This window comes from Rhipicephalus microplus, chromosome X, assembly GCF_043290135.1.
Source record: "Rhipicephalus microplus isolate Deutch F79 chromosome X, USDA_Rmic, whole genome shotgun sequence".
NCBI lineage: Eukaryota > Metazoa > Arthropoda > Arachnida > Ixodida > Ixodidae > Rhipicephalus > Rhipicephalus microplus.
Window position 1 is genome coordinate 8,113,512 of NC_134710.1, and position 22,051 is coordinate 8,135,562.

The following is a 22,051-nucleotide window of genomic DNA, read 5'->3' on the forward strand; positions in this document are numbered from 1 at the left end:
ACATTGCTCAACCACCTGATGCCCTTCACTCTTTGTCTCGCATACGTTTTCCACCACCTGGGTTTTCGTCACGTGGTTCTTCAAGCGCTCCTAGCCCTCACCACTTGCCTTGTAAGGACGCCGTATTCGTGGTAGATGACCTGGCGCATCGGAAAAATACCCTGTCAAGCCATTCTTCTTCCATACGGTTTCATGCATCATCGTCCGGTGCACACACTCTCGAGAGTCCAAACAAAACAGAAGGCTCAGACGCATCGAACGTCGCACGCTACCAGGCGCAAGAACTACCCGCAGCGAACAGCGAAAAAGAAGCCCCCTGAAGAGCTTCGTGTCATTTCAACGGCACCGCAGACTTGCCAAAATCTGCAGTCCAAACCTAGTAATGCCATGTCACCTGTGGCGCCCACATGCAGAGCTCACCAATTCATGAATCGAACTAATTCAGAAGTACATGATACATCAAACCTCGCACACAGTTGTCTTTCTGAAGCGCCCGTAATGAACCCCGTCACCGAAGCCTCTGAAGAGCATGCTAGCAATGATGACGCATTACCAACTATGCCAGACAAGCAAGACACCAGTTCACCATTCATCAGCTGTCTACAGAACGCATCAAACACCGAAGGAAATTAATGCCCCATTCCGGAAAGGGCGCCACTACAGCCATCTCCTGAGCAGCACCAGCAAAGCAAGCAAAGCCAAGTACACAAACTGAGGAGACAACGAAAGAGACTGCAACGAGAGCATCGAAGAACGCAAAATTCCACGGAAGTGCACTCACCAATTGAAGAACATCGGAAAATAAGATCTCGAAACCAAAGACCAATTCAAGACGTCAGACACTTTCGCACAAAGAAAAGTCACCAGAGACACTCCCTGCCTCAGCTATTACACCGACTGTACCACCACAGAAAACGTGCAAGCACTGCTTGCACACCGCAAGCACTCAGGCACTTCGTCACAGTCTGTCAAAAAGCACAAAAGCAAGAAGCACTGGGATGGCACTGGGATGGACGAAAAATACAACCCTGACGACATCCGAACTTTAAATGCTACAGGCACTCCCAACCTTGCCCGTTCCTCACAAAAACTCAACCGATGTTATCACCAGTTCAGATTATGCCATCCAGGACGCAACAGTCAAGCTCGTCCACCAGAGTCATCATAGAAATCACCGGACTGCTCCCTCAGCCTTGAAGATTCAGTGAGATTGTGAAACTCCATCGGGACGTGAAACTGTGAACTTGGCCATTGTTTTGTTTATTCTCTTCTTCAATTTGTTGTAGTTTGTAACCGGTGCCATCTTTCAAGGGGAGGGGGAATCCTGTGACATACGACGGCAGGGATGGTTAGGAGAAGTAGATGAGGAAGAAGTGCTTTTGGAATAAACATGGTGTATGAGCCATGTTTATTCACCCACTCATCATAGCACACACACACACACACACACACACATATATATATATGTGTATATATATATATATAATAAGGGAAAGAAGTGTATACCTAAGGGCTCGTTTTTCGTGTTTTAACACAATATTAATGAGATCAAACAGGCAGTAATGCCAAGGAATGTACAGGGGAAGTTATTAGAAATAATGAAATGTAAATAAGAAGAAAGAAAAGTGGATGAAAAAATAACCAGCCGTGAGCAGGAATCGAACCTACGACCTTCGAATCGTAGAATCCTGCTCACGACTGGTTATTTGTTCATCCACTTTTCTTTCTTCTTATTTACATTCCATTATTTCTAATAACTTCCCCTGTACATTCCTTAGCATTACTGTCTGTTTGATCTCATATATATATATATATATATATATATATATATATATATATATATATATATATATATATATATATATATATATATATATATATATATATATATATATATATATATATATATATATATATATATAGGAAGGCAGTAACTGATGGTAGAAGTAGAGAAGGAAGGAAGTAGTAGTTAGGGAACCCTAAAGCTTCACCTTTAGGAGTTGAACGCAATACCCTGTTCCTAGTGGGTACTTAAAACGCTTAGTGCATGAAACTTTTTCGATTTTGCTATGCACCCACTATGTGGCCTTAAGGAAATAGGCGCAGTAGCGTATGTGCCTTTTGTAGTGGGGTACCAGCTTTCAACCACATATCCACTATGATAATCACATATTCTGACACCCGTTGGCAATGGACGCTTGTACCATACATTCACGCATTAGTACTGAAATCTTTCATGTTGCATTGTGAAGCATGTGTACAAGACACACAAGTATGTGAAGCATGAGAGCTAGTCTCACTGCATTTTTAAACATAGCGAGTTTTTTTCACGGTTTTCGCAAGCAGAGGCATGGTCGTGTGGTAGAACATCCGCCTGTCATGCACACGACCAGGGTTCGGTAGCCACTTGGACCAAAACAACCCAGGTTCGGTCTCCACTCTGCTCGAGGAGTTTTTATAATTACTTTATTTTATTTGCATCATTCTGAATTTTTCCGTCACGCATAAGATGATCATTTTTTATTCACAACCAATGGCGCTAACACCAGAATTTCTTTGAAACGAGCTCTTTAACGCTATCTTGTGAATAAACACATGGCATATAAGCCAGGCCACGTCCCCTAGTCATCATAGCGTCATATAAGCCGACAGCATCAAGACCTGCCTGCCACTTCTTCGACGACGTTTTTAAAGAGATGCCCTGAAGACGCACGGTCTACCACAGCATATCCTAGCTGCACACATTGACAAGCATCATGACGGAACCATCGACTGACCTTCACATCCCCAAATTCAATGGGGCAGCAGACAATGGACCCGTACAAGACTGGTTCGACCTGTTTGAGCTCCACGCTACCGCTGCACATTAGTCGGAATGAGAGATGATCACCAACTTCACTGACTACCTCTTCAGTGCGGCTTTCAAGTTCTACCTCACGCACACATATGAAAACGACGAATCATGGTTAAAGATAAAGGGATAATTGCTCGCTTTAACGACCACAACAAGTGCTTCCTTATTACCAACAATCTGGAGACAATCCAACTCAGCCGTCGCAGTTCACGCTCTTATCCAAAAGGAGACAGCTTTCCATCAGGTTTCTCTTCTGAATGGAAGTCCAACATTGTCAGGAGATGTTGCTCACCCTACTGTACCCTTCATGCTTTGTCTCGCATATATAGTGCGGCTTGAAGACTGACCATGCAGCAGCTCTTCAAGTGCTGCTAACTCTCACCATTCATGTCATAAAGAAGCCTTGTTCAGAGTAGACTAAAGAAAATACCTAACTACGCCATTACGACTCGAACAGTCAAAATCAGTCTTCAAGCATTGGAACAGCTTACTCCCAGTCTCGCAATTTTGGCCCACCTCCTGGTTTTCCATTGTTTGGCTCTTCCGTCACTCACAATGCCCACCTCACATCTCAGACGCCCACTATGGTGGAGATAGAGCTGCCGAAATCGGAAGATACTCAGCCAAGCCCTGAACCTACTGTCCAGATTCATGCGCCAGAACAGCTCACATCGTTAGTTGCACAAAACCACAGCCTTCCCGACTGAAATCTGACCAAATCATGCCTGTTGCGGTGTCACCATTTAGTGCACAGGCACCTGAAAATCCAAACACAGAAGGCTCGGAAGCACCACCCCTTAAAGGGTGCCGGGTGCCAGAAGCCTCCGTAATGAACGGTATCGGAGGTGCCACAGATATTTCCGCAGTAGAGTCTGTGCTACTAACTTCACTGCCCTTAGAGCATATCAACAGCTAACAACTGAGCACTACGTTCCATTTTCCAAAATAATATTGCCCTCTTCCAGTAGGGCTGCCACCTCAAAATTTTTCGCAACACCGGCAAGGTCAGACCAAGCAAATCGACCAGGTTAAGCGACATGTTATTCTACAAGGACAACCGCAGTAATCGAAAGATTGCTCGCAGCTCAAGGAAAGACATGTGCAAGCGAGTCAAGTGAAGCAACGACATATTAAAGATGTCTCCTTCGCGACAAGGAAAGCATCAAAACCAGAACATTTTCGCAAGGGACATAGAGTAAGTTTTCTTCAGTAGAGGTCAAAACGGAGCCTACAATCAATGCAATTTTAACAACAGGAGACAAAATGACACAAACGGAATAAAACAACACCCCATTTTTCGGAAAGACACAGGCATCGCCCCGTCAGCCAACGAATATGCAAATAGTTAGTGCCCCATGCATACCATTCACAACAAAGAACACGACGTCTGCGAAGCTCCAGCTATGAGTGTACCAAGGCGTTCCACCTTAGTTTATTCATCGCAAGAACTGCTGTTTCATCACCAATTTCTGCATTCAAGCTGTGCTTCTGTTGGCCAGGACACAACAGTCAGCCTCGCCCACCAGAGTTCTACAAGATATCACCGGACTGCCGCCCTCTCCTGTGAAATGTTGTTGCAAGTTTATGTAACTCTCATGTGACATGGAACTACTGCATTTTCTGTGATTTATTTCTTATTATGAGATTCCACTTGTCCATGCTTTATAGCTTGTAGCTCGTGCACTCTTTTGGGGGGGGCGGAGGAGGGGAATCCTGTGACGTAGGAAGGCAGTAACTGATGGGAGAAGTAGATAAGGAAGAATCGCAATAGAATAAACATGTGCCGAATGAGCCAGGTCACATCTCCTAGTCATTGTGGGGTAGGTTTGCTCCCCCTACTCGCGAAAGAGTTGGTATGCCACTGGGCACTAGACTCCTCAAGTACATTCCTGCCTTTCTCCAGCAGCTGTGGCTTCAGGTGAAAAGGATGGCTGGCACCTTGCACACCAGATTTTGTGCTACTGGAAAACAACATCGCAGTTAATGGTCATGTTCTCCATGAAATTGTGCAATCAAACAGTGGAACCTAGACATTCTTGTTGCAACAAATGTAAACCTTGAAGCACTTATAAAATAAATATCAGAGCTGCGTAATTCTACAACCGAGTACTGACCAGTGCACTTGACTATCTTCCATCTCTCAAAAAGAAAATGCAATATCAGTAAGACTGTCCCAAAATATTTGAAGTGGGAAAAAATTGTACATGTAACTCAAATGGCACCAAATGAAGACAAGTTAATAAAAAAAATCTTGTACATCTTACTTTTTCCAGAACTTAACAATGCCCCCATTTATTGGTTGACATGTTTACTAGAAATTAAGTACAAGAGTCGGAACTTTTTTTTCTGCTGTTCGATCTGAGATAGAATGATCTTGGAGCGTGAGAGTATACCTTTAAAAAAGACAGAGAGCAAGAGAGAAGAAGAAAAAGAAGGTGAGGTAGCTAATAAACTGAAGGAACTTTCCATTCTGACTGAAATGAAATTTTCATTGGACGCAAGCAGCTAGTTTCTTGCATTCATGTTTAAAGACTGGAAATTATGTTTTATGATGATTCTTTTTGTTTTGTCTAACATTATGAACATGGGCAGTTACATGTGATAAAAAGAATGAAAAATGAAATGAATTCTTCCAAACAAAGGCCCTGGTGACCTAAACATTTGGATAAAAATCAAGATGAATAAGTTTGCCACCACTCTAACAGGGGCTAAATTAGTGCACAGCTAAACTCTCGCATAAATGTAGTGCACGGATTTACATAAATTACCCTTGTCATTAATAGAAAGTAATTGCACATGAACTGTCCTGCCAGTGCTAGACTTCAAAATTGGGAGACAAACATAAGCCATGCAATGCAATCAACACAGGTTCTGGGTTATTGAACTCTACAGACAAAGCCATGAAAATTAAAATTCATTAGTGGTGTTTCTGCTTCAGCAACATGCTCATTATGCTATTACATGGCTTGAAAATTCACTTACAGACTTTTTTGCAGCAGTTGATGAACCATTAAATTGAGCATTGCTAAGTGATATAACATTGAAGATAGCAAATGTGAAAAAAAGGCACGACCTAGTTCCAACACTAGCTTGATAATGTGGGGAAAATTTTTGATGCCATGTTTTATTGAAACAAAGCCACAGATTCATAGCGTCGGTTGTTATACACAGTCAATGAAGGCACTGGAGGACACCGGGTAATTTCACAAAGAACAAATAAAAAAAAATAATGCAGGCTCTGGGGTGCCCAGGTCATTTCATGATAGGTGAATAAAAATTTATCTTTTTTGGCCCTGATGAAGTCCTGAAAGTTGGAGGAAACAACCAGTCAATGTTAAGGCATCACAACCACTTTAAAAAAGCAGGTAGCAATGGAAGTTGTACGATGAAATGAAGCCAGTCAAAACATTGTCAGTCCAATTTTTTTTAGCTTGATGCAAAACAAGCGTTGTTTGTTTATTTATTTATTTATTTATTTATTTATTGGTACTGCGATCTCCTGGAGGAATTTTAGCAGGTGGGTACAAAAGACGTAAACATCAGCATATAAAACCAGGCAAACAGATAGAACAGCCTATCACATTTAACATAGTAGGCAGCCATATAACACAAAGCAAACAAATAACTATCACTTGCGTTTTACAAAGTGAACATACGTAACAAAATTTTACCGATGACACATCACTCTCATTTTAAGAAAAGAAAACAGAACTAGCACACAAGTAAAATTATTTTCTCTGTTGTTCTTGTTGTGACTTGATGTGACTGTGTTGTGACTTGATGGACTTAAGCTATTCCAATCCTGCACAGTTCTGGGGAAAAAAGAATATTTGAAGCAGTTATTGCGGGTATGAAAGGAAGTTATTGTACGATCATGGCGTTGTACGGTGGTGTAAGCTGAAGAAAATGAAATAATTTTTCTAATAGTATCTTGTAATGCCCATAAATATTTGATATAAATATTTTAATCGGGATATGCGGTTTCTTTCTGAAAGTGAAAGTAAATTAGCTCTTACTAACAGTTCATTTACCGAGGTTCGTCCATAACTGTTATATATGAAGCGAACGGCTCTTCTTGGTACTTTTTCGACTTCATGAATGTTAGTTTGAGTAAATGGATCCCAGATCACTGCGGCATAATCAAGTATGGGGAGGACTATCAATTTGTAAGCAAGAACACGGACAGATGGAGGGGATAGTTTCAAAGTCCTTCGTAAAAAGAACAGATTCTGATTAGCCTTGGAGGTTACTATGTCAATGTGTTTTGTCCAGTTAAGATCATTTGTTATCCATAACCCAAGATACTTGTAGGATTGAACCTCGGAAAGAATGGCATTGTTTGTAAAGTATTAAAAATTTAATTTGTTTTTCTTATGAGAAATAGACATGTACACTGTTTTTTTTTTTCAAAATTAATGGACATTTGCCAAGCCTCGCACCAGGAAACAACCCTGTTAAACGACTCGTTTAACAAAACTTGGTCCTTTGAGGATTCTATTTTTTAAACAACATCAAAGATGCACCCGTATTTAGTAAAATGAAGGGCAACTCTGAAAATGCGTGATCAACTTCATAAGAAAATTTCCAATAGCTGGCTCAAATATGTAGCTTAAAAATGTAAAAAAAAAGCAACAGCCCCTAGGCTTACTGAACATGAAGAGCCATTTGTTTAACCAAGGATCAGAATAATCTTCTGTTAAAAAACATTGTGTACTTGCAGAGCTTAGAAAGTATATTCAGTGCTCTTCACGTAGGCATTGCAAGCTTTCAGAATTTTAAAATGGCGTTTATCTACGATGTTTCTGCTATTCAGCTATGTTTAGCACAACACAGAGTAAACAGAATCTGATGCTTTCCAATCACAGTGAAATCATTGTAACTAAGCAGCTTGTTAAACAGAAGGAACACTCCGGCAGGCCGCTTCCAATTTGGCTGGCTTTGTACTTTGATGCTGTACTCCTATTGTACATCTGTCTCTATAAACAATATTCCTGTTAAGTGAAACATATCTCCCAAGCACCTTGAGGCCCTGTTTGAAAAGATGCGACTGTTTGTTACCATAAAGTCTAATTTCAATAATGGAAGTGTAGTTAGAAGTTCAATAAGTTGACAACTAAATGATATTACTATAGCTCAAAAAACTGAAAATTAGTATCTTATGGTTGAAATTTACATAGTAGCATTAGCCATCACCAGCTGATCGCAACTATTAGAGTGCAAGTGAATATACCTTTACTGTCATAGTGTACATCTCGATGGTATTCATAAGGCATTAAAGGCAACGCAATATAATTTATATATGCATTGAAACCCCCACACCCATGCAATATCTTTGCAGTAATAACTTACTTTAAAAGCAGTAGTTTAGAACATTGTATAGAAATGCAGCAAGAAGATTTTCTACTCAGTGACCAATGTTCACAGCTTCAGTTGGCAACTAGTGCAATATACCTTTTTAAAGTACACAAGTACCACCAACGGGTGCGCAAGTGTGTACACCGCAGCAGCTACCGTGATGAGTGCATGGGCCTTGCACTTTAGCTTGCCACTCGTGCCTAGCCAAAATTTTTTAGAAATTAAATTTAAAAGGTGCAACTTAGTACTGTGTTATTAAACCACAAGCTTCAGTGTTTAGCTGAGACAACCTCTGAATAATTTTCATCAGTCCTACTGTAGGACCAGATGAGCAGCTCAGAAGATACTTTTTTTTATGCCAGTGCTTTACAGCATAAATGAAAAGAGAAAAACATATTGTTAAGAGGTTTATTGGCGGAAGCTTGGTGATGATTACGACAGCGACAGTCAGTGCGGGGACCGACTTCCTGCACGAGCTGCTCTTCTTCTTACGAAAAGGGCAACCCACTAGAAGGCGCTGGAGAGGACGACCCACTGTTCGAAGGCTTTGCCTCAACTGCCCCAGGTACGACAAGGAGCCGCCTGGCGACCTGACAGCTGGTTACTATGAGCGGGTCATGGTAGGCCTTGAGGCGCTCCACGTTAACTATGTGGCGCCCTCGACGGCGTGTGTCCGAAGATGGTTTGATGGGTTCAATCAAGTAGTTTACAGGGGAAGTGCGTTCTACGACACGGTAGGGGCTTTCGTATTTGGGCAATAGTTTTGAAGATAGGCCAGTTGCAGTGGTAGGGATCGAGAGCCAGACGAGCGCTCCAGGGAGGAACGTGGGCGCAGTAGTGCTGGCGTCAGCGCGAATGCTTTTTTTGCTGCTCTTGATCATGCGCAGTAAACGTCTTTGCAAGCTTTCAACACTCTTCAGCAAGCTTGGCTGTAGCAGAAATAAGCACCCACTCGGACGGATCTGGCTTGTGGGATGCAGAATGAAAGGCATAGACGATGATGCCTTTCAAATGTCAATTGCTGGCGAAGGGCCCAAGTACCGTATCCGAACTTGTCACCTTGTGCCAGAGCTTGGAAGAGATTCGCAAACAACGTGCATCAGTTTGGAGGTCGACGACAGCAGACGACTCTCTCACTGCCGTCGATGGTGACAGCACCCTGCTGGAGCAGATAAAAGAATATGTACGCGAAGAGGTCGCACGAGAGCTTTCGTGTCTCTGTGTCTGCCGACCACCGAAGCACCGACGAACCACCTAACGCCGACCATCAGACAGGCTATTCAGGAGCAGGTCTCCGAGGTGTTGCCATTACCTACGTCTGCCTCTCCAGCAACACCTGTTGCCGCCCCACTGACTTATGCCGTCGTCGCGGTAATGCCTCCACCTCGTCTGCCATTGTAAACGCCACAACCTGTGCGACCGTCCGCCGCGCCGTTTTCAGCTACACAGTAGCATGCCGGAAATCCTTGGTGCACTGTTGAGAACCGGCCAATGTGTTACTTTTGCGGAATTCCAGGCCATGTTGCACGTCTATGTCGTCGGCGCTTCGCAGTTAACGCACCAAGATACTCTGACTACTCGTTTCGGCCTCCATACCACGTACCGCACGTGCCAGCTGAAGTTCACGAACGTGACGCACAAGCTGCTTCCGGCACCCGAACCTTCACTTCTCGACGTCGTATATTTCCCGCTCGCCTTCCCCTTCAACAAGTCGTCGTTCTGTGTCGCCTATGCGTTGACGACCCACCTTCATTGAGGCAGAAAACTAACTGCCGCAGCTCTGGAGGCATGAGCTGCGTCGTCATCTAATCGCTTAAATCCTCGCCGGTCTCCCGCCAATCTTATCGATGTAATCGTTGAAGGTGTACTAACACTTGCACTCATCGATACTGGTGCCGCGATATCTGTGATAAGCCAGACTCTGCTGCTCTCTTCGTAAAGGGACGATGCTTTCTTCCGTGGTTTCTCTTAACACTGCGAGCGCCCAACAAATTTTTGTGGCATGTACAGCAAAAGTGGTGATTCGAGACGTGATGTACACCATTGAATTTCACGTGTTGGCGTCATGTTCCCGCGATTTCATCCTAGGATGGGGTTTCTTATCACGTCATCACGCCGTCGTGGACTGCGCTCGGGCTGAAGTGGCGCTGTTACCATTTCGTGATGCGCCTTCTGTTGATGCGGCCGTATCTAGTGTGGCTAACCTTGTCGTCGCGACATTGACCTTCCTCCTTTCAGCGCCCAGTTTGTCTCTGCCCACTGTGCTTCACTTTCTGACGCTACCGTCCTATACACGCCATCTGACATCTTCGATAGCTGCCACTACACATCGCTGCCATTCGCCGTTCTAGCGCTTTGTCAAGACACTACCGGAATATTTATTTCCAATCCCAACTGGTGCCCCCTCAGTTTGCGCCGCAACGAGACGCTCGGCCACATTCAGCCTATCGATGAAGGTACCATCATGCCTGCCGATTTCTTCGACACCAAGCCGAATATGGAGCTGAACGCGTTGGTTCCTCACCTTGCCTCGGACAGCATGTCTTTCGATACATTTCACCGTTCCATTGACAGCCATCTCGCCCCGGCTGAACGTGAGCAGCTTGTTACCCTGTTGCATGAATTCAGGCATTCGTTTGACTTTCGACAAGTGTTGCTAGAAAGAACGAACACCGTTGTGTACAAAATTGACACAGGGAAAAGTACTCCTTTGCGCCAGTGCCCCTATCATGTGTCGCCGGCGGAGCGTGGCTTAATTACAGAACAAGTAGACGACATGCTACAGCGTGGAGTCATCAAACCTTCTTGTAGTTCTTGGTCTTCACCAGTTGTACTCGTCAAAAAAAATGGTTCGATCCGGTTCTGCGTAGACTAGAGGCGCCTCAACAACAATACGAGGAAAGTTGTTTACCCTCTTTCCCGCATAGACGACGCTCTCGATTGTCTCCAAGGTGCAGAATTCTTTTCCTCGCTTGACCTTCACTCAGGTTATTGGCAGGTCCCAATGGCCGAGTCTGATCGTCCAAAAACAGCCTTCGTCACACCGGACAGCCTCTATGAATTTACCGTAATGCCATTCGCACTCTGCAATGCGCCCGCCACATTCGAGCGAATGATGGACAGCATTTTACGTGGTCTCAAATGAAACATAAGCTTGTGCTATCTTGACGAAGTTGTGGTCTTTTCCCGCGATTTCGCTTCGCGTCTCCCTCGTTTGCGTAAGATTCTACAGTGCCTTACAAACACCAGGCTTCCGCTTAACCTGAAGAAATGTCACTTCAGGGCTAAACAACTCACAATACTTGCTCATGTCGTCTCGAAAGCCGGCATCCTTCCCGACCCTGACAAGCTTCGTGCTGTTGCTGAATTTCCCAAGCCGACTGCAGTTAAGGAACTACGGAGCTTTGTGGGCATGTGCTCCTATTTTCGTCGGTTTGTCCGGAACTTAGCTTCCACCATCGCTCCGCTCACTAAACTCCTTGCTGGCCCTGCAGATCTTTCGAATTAGACAGCAGCCTGTGACGAATCCTTCGCAACACTCCGCTAACGCCTTACCTCCACCCCTACTGTGCCATTACGACCCTACTGCGCCGACCGAAGTACACACGGATGCAAGGGGCGTCGGCCTTGGTGCAGTACTCGCGCAACGAAAACCAGATTTTATGGAGTATGTGGTCGCCTATGCCAGCCGCGCCCTCGCGAAGGCAGAAGCCAACTATTCTGTTACAGAAAAAGAGTGCCTCGCTATTGTGTGGGCTATAAACAAGTTTCACCCCTATTTGTACGGCCAAACTTTTTATGCGGTAACTGACCATCACGCACTCTGTTGGTTGGCTTCACTGAAAGATCCTTCTGGTCGCCTCGGACGTTGGGCACTACGCCTCCAGGAATTTGACATACGCGTCATCTACCGATCGGGGCGAAAGCACCCTGACGCAGATGCGCTTTTACGATCACCCGTGAAATCTGATGATACGGAAATATCAGCCCTTGATCTTCCCCTCTCTGCCGTCAGCATCACAGACATGCCATCTGAACAGCGGAAGGACCCCTGGATTGTCTCGTTCTTGAATATGCTTTCTAACGCATCAACATCTGGTTATCCGCGTGCTCTTCGCCGCCAAGCAACGCATTTCACCATACGGGATGGCCTGCAATACCGTCGCAGCGATCAAGTGGCAGGTCGTAAATGTCTGCTAGTCATGCCCAGCCATATGCGGTCTGATATCTGCGAATATTTTTATGCTGAACCGCACACGCACATGCCAGTGCGCAAAAGACGTATGAGCGGACCCGCGAACGTTATTACCAGCGGGGTATGTACACGTTTGTACGCAAACACATTTGCTCATGTTCCTTCTGTCAGCAGCGCAAGACATTTCCTCATTCACCCGGTCAAGTGCAGCCTTTACCATGTCCTGCACGCCCATTTTATCGTGGTGCGATTGACCCATACGCCCCGCTACCATGCTCTGTAGGTGGTAATCGATGGTGATTGTGGCTGCCGACTATCTGACAAGGTACGCCAAAACGGCAGTGCTACCTTTGGCTGGTGCTCGTGACCTTGCAACCTTCATCTTGCATCAGTTCGTTCTTCGTCATGGTGCGCCATGGGAGCTCCTGAGTGACAGAGGTCGCGCATTTTTTGTCCGAAGTTCTGCAGCAGCTCCTACATTCATGCCGTACGGTACACCGCACATCAACAGTCTACCACCCTCAGACGAACGGCTTCACGGAACGTTTCAATAAAACTCTGGGAGACATGCTCGCTATGTGTATTAATTCCGACCACTCCAATTGAAACTTCGTTCTTCCTTTCATGACATACGCTTACAATACGGCGATTCAATCAACAACAGGCTTTTCTCCATTTTTTCTTTTATATGGTCGTGGCCATGCAGCACACTCGATACAATTCTGCCATACAATCTTGATGCCTCCGAGTTCAGCCCAGTTTCTGAAATGGCCGAACATGCCGAAGAGTGTCCTCAGCTTGCACGGTCCTTGACAGGCGATAATCAAGCCTTCCAAAAAGATCGCCATGACCGTGATCTTGTTCAGGACACTTTCCCCGTTGGTTCTCTCGTGTGGCTCCGACTGTCTTTCCACTCTCCTAGACTGACTCTCAAGTTTGCACCGAAGTATACTGGCCCTTACTGCGTCATGTAGTGCCCTTCTTCTGTCACCTATGTGACTGAACCGCTCAAGCCGTCCACGGATAAGCGCCGCCTTGGTCGTGAAACGGTCCACACCAGTCACCTCAAGAGCTGCTACGACCCTCCTGTTCTCTCGTCACCTTGAGTTGCGAGGATGGCTCGTATTCATCGCCGGGGTATTGTAGTGGGGAATTCGCAAGGCAATGACCAGTGGGACTATCTCTGAGTGCGAAGCGCGAGCGTGTGCACGAGCTGTAGACGTTGAACTGCTCGAGCATTTGTGTCCATACCAGCTGTCTGTCTATTACCTGGTGCCGCAATTAAACTCCCTTGCAATCTCAGCTTTCTCATGTATACTAGTATACTATCTTATGGAAGCAACAAAGGTGAGTATGGCAAGAGGCACGCCATCATACACAAAATGTGTCAACGGGGTCGTTTATGAATTTCCACTATCCTACGGCAAAAGATTAATGTTGGCCGGGCAAGAATATGCGTGAATGAGCATGCACAGAAACATGAGCTTTCGTTAAAAGATAAAGATGGGGCACATTTTCTGACGCATTGCGATTCTCATAAGTGTGAGTCGTACCTGGATAAGGTTTGGATTATTGGCAGAAGCAGGGACACAGCTACTCGAGAATGCATGGATGCATTCTGTATAAAATCGTGAGGTTCATTGGGTATCAGTGATACTTTGTATTTCTGGTAGGTAGAGAACAAGTTCACAGATTGTGATTAGTTCGTATGCTCTCAATGTGAGCCTAGCTTACTCCACACATGTGTGCCTATAATTTTTGATGCAGGATACGATGAATAAAGTGACGAAACTTTGAGCTCCCCTACACCCCTTTTCTCATTATTTTGTCATTAAAAACAGCCATATCTTTGTGGCTTCTACAAGAACCTGGACCGATTAGAATAGCAAAGAGTACTTCTAGCCTGACCTTTGTGTCTTAAAATCCGTAAGGGCAAATTTGACATAGAAGAGGGACACCGTGTCTGGGTGATGCAGACTAGAGAGACATGAAGAGACTAGAGAGACATGCAGACTAGAGAGACATGAAGAGAGACATGCAATGACAAGGAGAATGAATGCGGTGATTATGCGAGCATTCCAAGCTAGAAAAACGCTAGGAGTGATCAGTGCCTTCTGTCGCATAATTCATGAAATAACAAAAGCAACCACCGTCACCTCTGTCACCATCTGGAACGTAAGAGCTCTACCAAAGGCTGCAACCATTGTTCTTTTGCACAGGCTTACGGCATGCAGCTCCATGAAAGTAAAGCGAGGGCACATAAACGCTTCAATGTGGTAGTGTCAGAGCACATGCTCAAATCTGTTGCGGCAAAATTGTAAAAAAATCATTGCTTTTTTGCATAGTCGTTATTAAAAAAACTTTAAGTCGGTCTGAAGACAACATTACATTCTACAGATTTTTGCTGGTAAATGGAAATTCTTCGTTAGATTAGAAACTTCGTAAGATGGCTTTGCTAGATAGAGTTTTATTAGTATTTATTAGTGAAAATTACACATTTGGGAGCCATGAAAATTCTGTAAACGAGGGGTGGGTGCTGGAGACGACATTTTGACAAGTGGACTTGTCTTTTACAAAATAAAAAATTTTGAGAAATTTCGTTCAATACAAGAAGCATATTACTTTATCATTGTGGCTATCCCAAAAATCAAGTTATTTATAATATAGAGAAGCCTAGAAATGTAACTTGATGCTATTTAATATTTCGCACACGCACCAACAAAGACGAAAAGCTCCTATCGTGCAATGACTACTAAGCGGGGACAAATGTGTTAATCTGATAGTGGAGTAAACATCACATCCTTTTGCTTAAAAATTAACACTCACGAAAACTAGTAGTAAGACCCAAATGACATTGTACTTCTTAAAAATGAAAAGTCATTCAATTTTCCCCGTGATACTTGATTTAGCAAGACCGAACACATACATGTTCTTGACCGTATTGTAACACAGGGCAGGGCTACACGGACACTAGAGAAGGGACAAATCGCTCTTGTGCCCGCATAGTGGTGCGCTGTGTTAAAATACGTTCAAGTACTGTCACCAACTGGCCCAGCTTTCTGTCCTTCTGTGTACATGTGCTTATTAACGGACGTCCCATTATTACAGACCTGGCTACCCATTATAAAGCACGTTTTCTGCATAATTTTGATTTAATAGCTTTGTTAAGTAGTAAACTGTTTTTATTACATGCTCGTCTACTGACGCAACCAGCAGCCAAGAAGCTAGAGACCACAAGAGCGCACAAAAAGGGTTTGAGCATTCGCACGTGCGATCATACCGGTGTCACACGGGCACTTTTGATTGCTATCAGCTAGGGAATCTGCACCAAACTCGATCCGGTGCAGCAGTGACGGACCTGTCGATCTCGATCAAAAGTATTAGAGTGACACTAGCATTAGTCACAGCTAACTGCCCAAACTAATCGGTTCAAATACGGTGCAGACGTCATCTAACTGCGATATAAAATGGTACGACATAGCAAACAAGAACCCGCGTGACAGTGGTGTTGTCAGTACAGTACGCCAGACCCTTAAATCTTAATCGGAAGTATGTCTGCACAAACATGATCAGGCCTACGCGGGAGCAATTCGACGCTACGGTTCGCATGAACCAGCCAACACTAACGTATCATCAAATCTGCAGGGAACTAAATTTGTCAAACAAACCACCGTACGTACACATAAGACAGCCAGCACTTGAGCATATCACATCGACGCGGGATGTTGGTCATTCAACGCTACCGCTCGCACGAAACACCCACGGCACTCGATCTCCCCCCTCTGAAAGATCGGTCGGCCGAGAATCACTGCCACATCACCAGATTCGCAAGGAATAATATCGCAATCCACACAACACCAAAATCAACATTGACCAAAATAGAGGAAGCGTTGACAGTCGACGTCCGCGCATCGCTAGGGTTAAATACCTAGCATTTAAAAAACATTTCCTTCTTTTCTAGCTTTAATATATATATATATATATATATATATATATATATATATATATATATATATATATATATATATATATATATATATATATATATATATATATATATATATATATATATATATATATATATATATAATCACTTCATAGGTGCGTCTTCTTCCCTATACGGATAATCTATAATCTTTCCCGCACCCAGCATCACTTTTGTTTTTGGTATATTTGGTATATTTTTTGTATGGTGTGTTTAGGTTGTATAAGAGGGACAATTAATCAGCTGCCCGCTCATAATAAGTTCACGTGCTACGTGACGCCAAACATGCGCATAAGAGTGTTTTCACACTCGTCGTTTGGCTTATAGATGGCCCTGACTGTCACTCCTACTTCTAAATTCACATATAAACCCAAAAAAGTGGATGGAGGGAAGGCCGCTGTGGTAGCTCAGTGGTTAGAGCGTCGAACGCGTTATTCGAAGGTCGTAGGTTCGATTCCTGCTCACGGCTGGTTATTTTTTCATCCACTTTTCTCTCTTCTTATTTACATTCAATTGGTTCAAATAACTTCCCCTGTACATTCCTTGGCATTACTGTCTGTTAGATCTCATTATATATATATATATATATATATATATATATATATATATATATATATATATATATATATATATATATATATATATATATATAATTATATATATATATATAAGGTATGGGATATGGCCCAACGGGAGCGTTGTCAACAAGGATGAATATATTCATTTCCCAACAGTTTCGGGAGGGGTCCTCCCTTCATCAGGGGATGAGTTATACTGACATGAGCTTCCAAACTTCGTCGCTGCCGCGTCCCTCTCGCCTTGAAAGACGTTTGCGAGAGTGAGAGGGAACTAGAAAAAGGAAAAAAAAACAAAAAAGGGGGAGAAAAAAGACGGAAAAAAGAAAGAAAAGAAAGAACGTGAAAAAGAGGAAGAACCACTGTCAACACTGAGAACGAAGCCAACTGTCCGTCTACATCCACATACGGTTCATATCACGTGCTGTTCAGTTCTTGACATGTGTCGGGCCACCCAAGATTGTCACCGCGTTGCCAGGAGGGTCCGTGACGGCGCGCGTAAAGAAAGGGGTTTCCCCGTAATGGGTCGGTCGGCGGGCGGCGTGCTTTACGTAAAGGAAGGAATTCCCGTTAATGGGTCGGTCGGCTATTTACCTTTAATCTTCGTCCGTTTCCCTTCAATGGTCATCAACTGGTAGGCGAAGGTAAGCACTTTGTACGTGCATGTGGAAAAAAAAGAAAAAAAAAAGAAAGGACAGTGTACACGTACGAGTCAGTCAGAAAAAAGCATGGTCTCCAGCTATCAATCTTTGTCACCAATTTTCTCCTGGCTTACTTCTCGGAGGCAGTTGAGTTTGTCGGGGTCCTCGTTGATGCCGGCTACTACTGTACGAAATTTGAAAATAAAATGTGCCTCACGCTGTTCGCGCTCGCGTCTGTTTGAGAAACCGGACTGCAAAAGAGTTACGCTGATATTTTCAAAACTGTGGTTTGGCAGGCGCAGATGTCTAGATAAAGGTAGCTTCCGCAGTGATGTGGCGTGGTACCGGTGATTATTGAACCGCAGCCGAAATGGCGTGTCTGTTTGGCCGATATATTCTCGTCCGCAGTTGTTGCAATGTAGCATGTATATTACGTTACTGGAGTCACAATTAAGGCTTTCAGTTATGCAGAATTTGAAATCCGAGAAGTTCGCTTTGTATTCACGTGTTGTGACCATCTGTGGGCATACCTTGCATCGAGCTTTTCCGCAGGGATGGCACCCTGATTGAATTTTGGGGGTGTTTGTTTTTGCTCCGACAAGAATGTCCTTCAGATTTTTATCCCGGCAGTACACCATGTGAGGTGGCTTTGCGAAAATAGAAGTTAGTCGTTTGCTTTGCCTGATTATGTTGAAATGGCGGGAAAGTATGTTGTCGATTCGTGGCGCTGATGAGGAGTAAGTTAGTACAAGGTTCGTTTGGGAAGTCGTTTTAGATACTCTGTTTGGTCCCTTAATTATATCATTCCTTTATATCATTATATTATATTATACATTATATATACATTATATTACATTATATTATATTTATATCATTATATTATATTATTTATATCATTATATCATTCCAGGAATATCATTATATCATTCCAGTGTTGGTCGTTTTGCCGCACTCCCCCCCCCCCCCAAAAAAAAAAATCCTTGGTAGCCCGGCCCTGCACCGAACGTTTACAGTTGGCGAAGCTGAATATAGCGTGCTTCTGTACTAATGCGCACTGTAAAGTTCACCCTTTCGGCGGTACGAGGTCTCAAAACTAGTTCAAGTCTAACGTAGTTGGACAAAAAATGCACGGCGTAAAAATAGCGGCTGTTCTAAGAGGCATTGCATGGATATTGTTAAGGGGGCGGTGACGTGTGACTTATATGCGTGTACTTGTGAATATATATATATATATATCATCATCATCAGCCTGACTGCGTCCACTGCAGGACAAAGGCCTCTCCCATGTTCCGCCAGTTAACCCGTTCCTGTGCTTGCTGCTGCCAATTTATTCCCGCAAACTTTTATATCTCATCTGCCCGTTCCTGTGCTTGCTGCTGCCAATTTATTCCCGCAAACTTTTATATCTCATCTGCCCACCTAACCTTCTGTCTCCCCCTAACCCGCTTGCCTTCTCTTGGAATCCAGTTAGTTACCCTTAACGACCAGCGGTTATCCTGTCTACGCGCTACATGCCCGGCCCATGTCCATTTCTTCTTCTTGATTTCAGCTATGATATCCTTAACCCCCATTTGTTCCCTAATCCACTCTGCTCTCTTCTTGTCTCTTAAGGTTACACCTACCATTTTTCTTTCCATTGCTCGCTGCGTCGTCCTCAATTTAAGCTGAACCCTCTTTGTAAGTCTCCAGGTTTCTACTCCGTAGCTAAGTACCGGCAAGATACAGCTGTTATATACCTTCCTCTTGAGGGATAGTGGCAATCTGCCTGTCGTAATTTGAGAGTGCTTGCCAAATGTGCTCCACCCCATTCTTATTCTTCTAGTTACTTTAATCTCGTGGTTCAGCTCCGCGGTTATTACCTGCCCTAAGTAGACATAGTCTTTTACAACTTGAAGCGCACTATTACATATCTCGAAGCGCTGCTCTTTTCCGAGGTTGTTGTACATTACTTTCGTTTTCTGCAGATTCATTTTAAGACCCACCTTTCTGCTCTCCTTGTCTAACTCCGTAATCATGAGTTGCAATTCGTCCCCTGAGTTAGTCAGCAATGCAATGTCATCGGCGAAGCGTAGGTTACTAAGGTACTTTCCATTAACTCTTATCCCTAACTGTTCCCATTCTAGGCTTCTGAAAACCTCTTGTAAGCACGCGGTAAATAGCATTGGGGAGATTGTGTCCCCCTGCCTTACACCCTTCTTGATTGGTATTCTGTTGCTTTCTTTATGAAGCACTATGGTAGCAGTTGATCCCCTGTAGATTTCTTCCAGGATGTTTACATATACTTTATCGACGCCCTGATTTCGCAGTGTCTGCATGACGGCTGATATTTCTACTGAATCAAACGCCTTCTCGTAATCTATGAAGGCTATGTATAGTGGTTGGTTATATTCTGAGCATATCTCTATTACCTGATTGATATTATGAATGTGGTCGATTGTTGAGTAGCCTGTTCGAAATCCTGCTTGTTCCTTTGGTTGATTGAATTCTAATGTTTTCTTTACTCTGTTAGCAATTACGTTTGTAAATAGCTTGTATACTACAGAGAGCAAGCTGATCGGCTTGTAATTCTTCAAGTCCTTGTCATCTCCTTTCTTATGTATTAAGATGATGTTAGCGCTCTTCCAAGACTCTGGTACTCTTCCCGTCAGGAAACATCTCGTAAACAGGGTGCCTAGTTTTTCTAACATGATCTGTCCTCCATCTTTCAGCAGATCTGATGTTACCTGGTCTTCACCAGCAGGTTTGGCTCTTTGCATGCTCTCCAACGTTTTTCTGACTTCTTCTATCATTACTGGTGGGCTGTCATCTGGGTTACTGCTAGTTTTTATAGTATTAAAGTCGTGGTTGTCCTGGCTACTGTACAGATCTCCGTAAAACTCCTCCGCTATTTCAACTATCCTATCCATATTGGTAGTTATTTTGCCTTCTTTGTCCCTTAGTGCATACATTTGATTTTTGCCTATCCCAAGTTTCCTCTTCACTGCTTTGACGCTTCCTCCGTTTTTCAGAGCGTGTTCAATTCTCTCCATGTTATACCTTCTTACATCGGATACCTTACGCCTATTAATCAGCTTCGAAAGCTCTGCCAGTTCTATTTTCTCTGTTGTACTTGAGACTTTCATGATTTGACCCTTCTTAATATGATTCTTCGTTTCCTGGGAAAGCTTGCAGGTGTCCTGTCTAACTACCCTGCCTCCAACTTCCACTGCACACTCCGTAATCATACTCGTCAGATTATCATTCATTGTATCTACGCTAAGGTTGGTTTCCTCACTAAAGCCGAGTACCTGTTCTGAAGCGAGACTCTGAATTCCTGTACTTTCCCTCTCAGTGCTCGCTCATAGATTGGCTTCTTGCGTATCAGTTTCTGTCGTTCCTTCCTCAAATCTAGGCGAATTCGAGACCGTACCATTCTATGGTCACTGCATCGTACCTTGCCAACCACTTCCACATTCTGCAGAATGCCTGGGTGTGCACTCATTATAAAGTCTATTTTGTTCTTATTTTCGCCGTTAGGGCTCCTCCATGTCCACTTGCAATTTCCTAGTTTTCGGTAGAAGGTATCGAAAATTCGTAAATTATTGCGATCTGCGAATTCTACTAATAGCTCTCCTCTGGCGTTTCTAGTACCGATGCCATAATCTCCTACTGCCTGGTCTCCCGCCTGCTTCTTCTCTACCTTTGCATTGAAGTCTCCCATCAGTATAGCATACTGTGTTTTCACCTTACTCACTGTCGATTCCACGTCTTCATAGAAGCTTTCAACTGAAGCGTCATCATGGCTGGATGTAGGCGCATAAGCCTGTACCACCTTCATCTTGTATCTCTTATTCAGTTTAACTACGATACCTACCACCCTTTCATTAATGCTATAGTATTCCTCTATGTTGCCAGCTATGTTTCTGTGAATTAAGAACCCCACTCCCAGTTCTCTTCTGTCAGCGTAGCCCCGATAGCAAAGGACATGCAAAGGACATTCTGTAGCACCGTATAGGCCTCATCTGTCCTCCTAACCTCACTGAGCCCTATTATATCCCATTTAACACCCTCCAGCTTCTCGAACAGTACAGCTAGACTTCCCACACTAGATAAGGTTCTAGCGTTAAACGTTGCCAAGTTCAGGTTCCAATGGCGGCCTGTCCAGATCCAGAGATTCCTAGCACCCTCTGCTGCGTTGCAGATCTGACCGCTGCCGTGGTCAGTTGCTTCGCAGCTGCTGGGTACTGAGGGCCATGAGTTATTTGACGTATGCATGTGGGAGGAGGTGGCCAGATACTGCACCAGGGTGGCCAATCCTTCTCTGGTGAGGGAGTGCGTTCCCGGCGGTGGTTACCGGTGAGGCCGCACCCCAGGCCTCGTAATGCAGTTCCATCACTACGCGAATTTTTTTTTTATGCACTTGGGAACTGCGCGGCACCGGGATTTGAACCACGGACCTTTTTGAAC